The sequence below is a fragment of the Ailuropoda melanoleuca genome, chromosome 2 (assembly GCF_002007445.2).
Source record: "Ailuropoda melanoleuca isolate Jingjing chromosome 2, ASM200744v2, whole genome shotgun sequence".
Classification (NCBI taxonomy): Eukaryota; Metazoa; Chordata; class Mammalia; order Carnivora; family Ursidae; genus Ailuropoda; species Ailuropoda melanoleuca.
The window spans coordinates 140,212,585-140,220,121 of record NC_048219.1 but is presented as its reverse complement, the minus strand read 5'-3'; the positions used below and the strand labels follow the sequence as shown (position 1 = coordinate 140,220,121).

The 7,537-nt window shown below is 40.8% G+C and overlaps 1 long non-coding RNA gene across 1 annotated transcript; it reads right to left on the bottom strand.

The window, feature by feature from the left end:
- Nucleotides 1-1,818: 1,818 nt before the first annotated feature.
- LOC117796445 lies at nucleotides 1,819-7,253 on the bottom strand. Its single transcript, XR_004620971.1, has 3 exons — nucleotides 7,165-7,253; nucleotides 2,384-2,450; nucleotides 1,819-1,955 (listed from the first exon to the last, which is right to left on the bottom strand). It is a non-coding gene; the product is annotated as an uncharacterized LOC117796445 (long non-coding RNA).
- Nucleotides 7,254-7,537: the final 284 nt, after the last annotated feature.

Below are 7,537 nucleotides of genomic sequence, written 5' to 3'. Positions count from 1 at the left end.
ATAATGATCGCCTGTGATAAGTGCTCTGAAAGAACAGACCTGATGCAGATAATAACAGACTGAAGATCTTTTAAGAGAAGGTGGTTAAGGGAAAGCCTCTGAGGGGTTAGTCCAAAGACCTGAATTGTAAAGTGGCCAGCCTTGAAAAGGCAATCAGGGGAAGAAGGAATGGAATTTTTTGGCTACAAGGCATCTGGACTCCTTTCCTATCTTTAAGGCCTTTGCACTATGTGAGTCTTGGTAGGAAGCAGGCTTCTCCAAAGCCCACTAACTCACCTTCCTAGTCAGCCTTGCATTAGGATTTAGGTGTGTGACCCAGGCTTGGACAGAGTTACCCGCCCAAGGCAAAATCAGGAGCCAGTGATACCAAGAAGCAGAGCCAAGAATTTCTTTTGGTGGCAATGTCTATAGTAGTGACGTTCCGTTTCTGGAGCAATGTCTCCAGGATTCCCTTCTGTGAGAGAACAAAGGCAACTGAGTCCTCGTCACACTGGTTCTGGCCATGATGTTGCCTGAAGTTGTTTGTCCAGCTTTGCTTTGTTTTTTTCTTGTTCTCCAAACCTGGTATTTCAGCCTTCCTGGAAATTCCGTGACCCACTCAATAAACTCCGAAGCATTTCTCTTAGGTTTAAACCAGCCAGGGTCAATTTCTGGTGATTTCATCTAAGTACCCTGATGGATGGGGGAGGGGGGAGGGGAGGGATGGTAGTACACGGCAGTGCGGAGGAACATCGCAGGTACAGGCATGTGTCAAAACCCTAAAATGGGAGGGTAGATGAGAGAGAGCTTGGAGTGGTCAAGGAACCGAGAAGAAACCGAGGAGGCCGGCATTAGTGATAAAGGTGGCAAATGGAGAAGATGGATGCAGCCAGGGAGCCAGTCAGGAGCCAGAGCAGGCAGGTATCCATAGAAGTCAGAAATGCTCTAGCTCCAGCCCCTTCTCAGGGAGATGTGACGAGCTCGCGTGTCCTAATCAGATGGGTCTCTACTGGGCAGCAGGTGGGGCTAAAGTGTTTTGGCGGGATGGTTGCCACTTTGCTGTGCAAATTATTCCAGACTGTACTCTACTCAGAAGGCTAAGCCTAGGCTTGCCATTTCCAACCCAATGACCTCTCTCTGTCTCTGTCTCTCCTTTAGAAGTATCGAGACATTCATCTCTAAAGGTATTAATAGTATTAACTTGGTTATATGTTTTTGAGTGTTTGTCATGCCACTAGACAGCTAACTCTCTGAGGGCACAGTGGGGGGGGGTGGAATGATGACATGCTTTGGACTAAAATAGATCTGGATTATTATTTTTTTTTTGGTCCTCTCAATTACAAATTATATGCTCTCAGACAAAATTGCTTCACCTCTCTGAACCACAGTTTTCTTATCTGAAAAATGAGGATACTAGTACCTAATTGAGATTTATGCGCATTGTAAATGACCACACCATGCCCACAACATAGTAGGCACTCTGTAAATCACATAGTAGGTACTGTAAACATTAGCTCCTTTATTCCTTAGTATTTCAGTGAATTGAATAGTATCTTCTGCAGGTAGGAAAACAATATAAAATCCTTGCTTTTTATACTTACTTTATTATAAAATGCTAATTTAAAATAGATTACACTGCTTAGTTCAGAATTCAATCTTGAAAATTTCCTTTTTCCTTTTTCTTTTTTTAAAGATTTTATTTATTTATTTGACACAGAGAGAGACAGAGAGAGAGATCACAAGTAGGGGGAGTGGCAGGCAGAGGGAGAGGGAGAAGAAGGTTCCCTGCAGAGCAGGAAGGCCGCCAGGGGCTGGATCCCAGGACCCTGGGGTCATGACCTGGGCCCAAGGCAAACGCTCAACTGACTGAGCCACCCAGGCGCCCCAAAAATTTCCTTTTTCTTAAAAATTTCCTTTTTCTGGAAAATTCTCCTGAAGGGTTATTGCCATTCACTCAGTTCACTCCAGCAAAGATACTAAAAAAAAAAAATCAACATTTTTTCCCCTTCAAATATCCCTAGAGAAATAGTACAGAGTATAATTGAAACATTGTGTCCAAAACCAGAAGGTAGATTTGTTATCCTGAGAAACAGAGGAAGACATTATTCAAGTCTTGATTGTCTTAACCAAAATATTCCCTTATATAATATTTCCTGGCCTTGAGTCTTTTTCATTTTAAGAACCTGAAACTGTATATGCTCTATTGGTTAAACATTAATTGGCCAAATATGTAACTCAGCTATGAAGAGGCTAAAAACTTAAAAACATTACAAAACAAAACCCCTAGAGCTTCCAACCCCATTGCTGGCTGACTTGCTTAAACAATCTAATCTAATGAACTGAGGGTCTTTTAGAATTCTTTTCTTTCCTCCTTGGCCACTAATCCTTTAATACATTTACTGACCTCTATCTTCTTCTGATTTTTTTTTCTTCTGTTTCCTTGGATTTTGGCGTAGTTTCTCTTCTCATGTCTGGAGCGTGTAAAGAAAAAAAAGGGTTGCACTGTCAATGCATGATGCTTCTCTTCAAATGGCATATGAAAAAAAGCAGTCAGGACGGAGGATTCATTTTTCTTTCTCCTCTCTTTATTGTAGACCACAAGAACTTGCAACCAGGGTGAGGCCAGACAAGGAATGTCTTGATTTACATAAGGGAGTTGTTTAATGTCATTTTTGAAAACCCACACTCCTCTTTTAAAAAACTCCCATATTCTTGGCACTGTAGTAGGGCTCCTGGCACTGAGGGTACCTACCAGCCCTGGCAACTGGAGGCTCCAGCAGTGAAAACATTATTGCAACTTCCTATGGAGGGAAGGGAGGAAGCTTTTGTTGATGCTAAGGCCAAATGCGAGAAATAATTAACGACTGAAGAATATTCTTCTAGGATAATCAGGCCCTTGTAGTCATTTCTTGGCATGTTTGCCTTGGAATTCTAATCACTAACAACAGTTCAGATTCTCAGAGAAAAGATTATATGTCTGTGAATACCCACAGGCGAGACAACTGGAGATGGTTATTGCAAAGAAAAGCAAAAATATAGCAAGATATATCCATATCTATGGCATGTGAAAGGAATGCATAGGTAAGCATTTCTTTTTTTGCATTGCTTTTGAGGTAGAATTGTTTTAGGAGGATTTAATCAAGGTGACTTTGAAAGTCTTGCCTTATCCTCATGTGAAGGGTTAATCTTGTTTAATAGGGAAGAGTCAATGTTCAATTCTGCTCTTTGGTATAAGTTTGCACCCACATAAGTAATTAATTTCTAGAGTTCCAAGACCAAACTCTACTTAATGAGAGGAAATAAAACTGCAGACTCAACAGATTACTTTAGGGGACCAGAACAATTGTTGTCTTTGTTTAACTGTAGGTTTCAGGTGGCATGCATCAGTGGCTCAGAGAGAATGTGCTTTCATGAAGAGATTTGAACATATTTTTTCACATACTTAAAACTCAACCAGGGGGGCACCTGGGTGGCTCAGTTGGTTAAGCATCTATCTTCGGCTCAAGTCATGATCTCAGGGTCCTGGGATCGAGCCCTGCTTTGGGCTCCCTGCTCAGCACGGAGCCTGCTTCTCCCTCTCCTGCTCCCCCTGCTTGTGCTTGCTCTCTCTCACGCTCTCTGTCAAAAAAATAAATAAAAATAAAAAATAAAATAAAACTCAACCAGGTTAATGTGCATCATGCCAGATACTCTCAGCATACAAACTTCTCCCCGGCACTTCAGTCGGCTGGCTAGTTCAGTCCAGGTGTATGTGTCTTTGTGTCTCTGTGTGTTTAATGGTTCATAGGAATAGATGGAGTTAAGTCATTTGCTTTCAACTCAAAAGGTTGAGGTCCATGCTCAGCCATACTTTAAAAAGTGATTGCTACTTTAAAGGGAATATTCTGCAAAACAATTAAAACAGAACACGACACCCTAAACTCCATTTAAATTCACATCTGTTGAGTATGTAAGCCTCTTATGAAGGGGCAATTGTCTTTCTCTATTTTCCATCTTTCCTTTACAACTATTAAATCGCTGGAATTAACCCATAGAGATGTCAGACTTAAGACATCTTATGTGTGCCTGGCATCTCGTACATGTTCAATGAATGTTTGTCACTACATGTTCATGTCTCTGGATTTCCTCTAGGCTTTTATACAAGCTACACAGTTTAATCCTACTTGATAAAAGTGCTAACTGTGGGTGTATAGTTATCTTATCTTCTTGTATTAGTTTCTCAGGGCTGCTATAACAAATTGCCACAAACTTAGTGGCTTAGAACAAAATAAATTTATTATTTTACCGTTTCATAGTTCAGGGGTCTGAAATGGATCTCACTGGGTGAAAACGATTGGCAGGGCTGTAGTCCTTTCTGGAGGTTGTAGGGGAGAATCTGTTTTCCTGTCTTTTCCAAAATCTAGAGACTACCTGTATCCCTTTGATCACGGCCACCTTCTGCCTTCAAAATTAACAGCAGTCAGTCAAACCTTTCTCACACTGCGTCATTCTGACACTCTGACTTTTTGCCTCTTACTTCCACATTCAAGGACACTTGTGATTTCATTGAACCCATTTGAAGCATCGTCATCACCATCATCTTCTTTTAAGGCCAGCTGAGAGCAACCTTAATTCCATCTGCACCTTAACTCCCTCTTGCCATGTAACAATATATTCACAAACTCCGATAGTTAGGATGTGACCATCTTTGGAAGGCCATTATTGTGACTACCACACCTCTCAGTCAGACTATAAACTCCTTGTATGTCACATTTTTCTATTTCTCATAGCAACAAGAATAGGTCTAAGTACGACTGTGGCTGATTATTGAACTAACACAGCAAAAGTCTCAAAGGGTGATCTGTGGAGTTTTGGTGGTCTTTGATGTTCAGGTATTATGCAAGTTGCATTAAAATTCAAGTATGAAAAATAGGGAGTTAAAAAAAACCAAACAAGTAGTTTACATTGCCTGTACAAGTTTATAATATTTGAAAAAAAAAAAGAAGAAAAGAAATTTGGTGACAGTGTCTGCAAAAACAAGTGAGTAAGCCAAGAAAGAAGACACAGGGTCTGCAAAACAGAGAAGGCAACATAGGACGGGGGAGGAGGGAATTCTCAACATTTTACCGGCATTTAACACAACCAAACCAGATGGGAGCTGGCCAATGTGGAACTCCAGTAGGATATCAGTAAAATAATTAAAATGGATCTCCTAGATTACTTGATATGTCTGAATGAACTGGAAGGATGTTTCCACTTCTTTTAGAGAGTCTGGGGATGTATCCCAGAATATTACACAAATGAAAATCTGAGGCAATTATTGCCAGAGAAAACAAATATTGTACCATAAAGAAAATGTATTTATGGTATACCATGTAGCCTGCTGTGAATAATGTTAACAACATGATAATAATGTAAACATTGAATATTGATTGAATGGAATTATGTTATAACTACATAGGAAGATGAAGAGGAGATGAAGGAGAGAGATGATGGTAAGAAAAAATTCTCATTTTCCATAGCAGATAGTCAGATAAAATCTAAAACTGAAGAAATAGTAGCCTAAGAACATTACTTAGAAACAAAGACAGTTGGTTAAGGGTCTGACTCTTGATTTCAGCTCAGGTCATGATCTCTGGGTCATGAGACTGAGCCCCGCATTGGTCTCTGCTCTGAGTGTGAAGCCTGCTTAGGATTCTCTCTCTCCCTCTCCCTCTGCCCCTCCCCAGCTCACGTGTATATGCACTATTTCTTTCTCAAACAAAGCAAAAACAAAAAAGAGAGATAAACAGGTAAAAGAGCAGATATTATTGGTGGGGAAATTGGTGGGGAAAGAAAGCCCTTCTACTATTATTTGACTGTTTAAATGACATATGTACATTAATTAAAAATTAAAACAAAAATCTGTTCACATCTTGAAAAAAATTATAAATGCAGGCATAATTTACAAAAGCAAAAATCCCTATACATGTTATTCTCTCTCTCTCACCTATGGCAAGTCGTAGTCCACAGGAACTTTCATTCTAACCAAAGTGATATTTCTTTTATTCCTTGATTCTAAAAGTTGAAAGACTTTAGTATGATTTAGCCAATTAACAAAGCAAAGAGATAGGCTGATAAAGGTCCGGGTAGTGTCTGTACAGAGTGATCAGGAAGAACTGGACCAGCATGGCAGGCTACTTCAGACAGAATTTAACAGTGATGAAGATGGTATCGATAAGCAAAGAGTCCTGCTTATGTTTCTGTCAAACAGAACTATTTACAGTTGCCTAAGCATGCCGTGTTTTCTTTCTAGTCTGTTCTTCATATGCATTTGTGAACCAACCGTAGCTAGTCTCATCACTGCTGTTATCTTGCATATCAGAAGATGCTGAGGCACCTATGCTTGTGTTATTAACCCTTTTACCTATGTGTGGGGGACTGTCTATGCTTACTTCATGGGGTTTTTAATAATTCTCAGAGGGGCGCCTGGGTGGCTCAGTCGTTAAGCGTCTGCCTTTGGCTCAGGGTGTGATCCGGGTGTTCTGGGATCCAGCCCCACATCAGGCTTCTCTGCTGGGAGCCTGCTTCTTCCTCTCCCACTCCCCCCTGCCTGTGTTCCCTCTCTCACTGGCTGTCTTTCTCTCTGTCAAATAAATAAATAAAATCATTAAAAAATAATAGTGATTCTCAGAATGACGTATTTGGAGGAGATAATTCAGTTCAATTCAGCTTTAGCAAAACCTCTTCCCTCCTTTCTGCTGTCTTATTTTTTATCCTCTCCCCACCTTCCAGTCTAATTATGATAAGCACTGGCTGGCCAACAATTTAAGTGGCAGTGAAACAAGATTTTGGAAATTAGAACTGTCTCAGGAATCTAGTAAATACGGTTATCCCAGGTTCTTGATCGTGTGAATTTTTTTCTTAGGTACCAAGGTTGTTGGGCAAGATATTAGATTTACAGGTTAGTTTTCTTCTCCTTGTTTTCTGGGTTAAGTAAGAGTCCCTAATCTTCATTACACATTTTCGCACTAAGTTGTGGGGTTTGATTAGTTGGTTCCAGAAAGCAGCATCAGGAAGCAGGAGAAGCTGGAGCAACCAGCCCAAGGAAGCCAGCCAAAGAATGGCAGGATGCGGAGGCAGCCTGAGGCGAAGCGACAGCATCCCTGACCAAACAATGACAGCAGCTCCGTTCTGTTACAGTTCATTCATTCAGCTAATACTTACTGAGCATCCCAGTGCCTGGCACTATTCTTGATGCTGGGGATACATCTGTGGACACAGTGTCATAATTCTGCCTGATTGTATCTTTTTCAGATGCAGCCCTGCAAATTAAAAAGAATACAGTTAAAATTTCCACCCCCAGTACAAATCCAATCCAGAGTTCTTACCTGGCTGCATTCGACCACAAGTTTCCTGGGAAAGAGGCTTTCCCGTGAAATTTGCTGTGTTCCCAGCTTCTGATCTTTTAGGGGAAATGAGCTTTATTTCTGCAGTAGTTTGTCTCCTTCAGAGTGTTCCCCCACCCCACTACCTCTTGGAGAAAGAACTAAATTCCATGAAAAGCCAAGCTACTCTGTAGTAGAAATCAGTCCCTAAT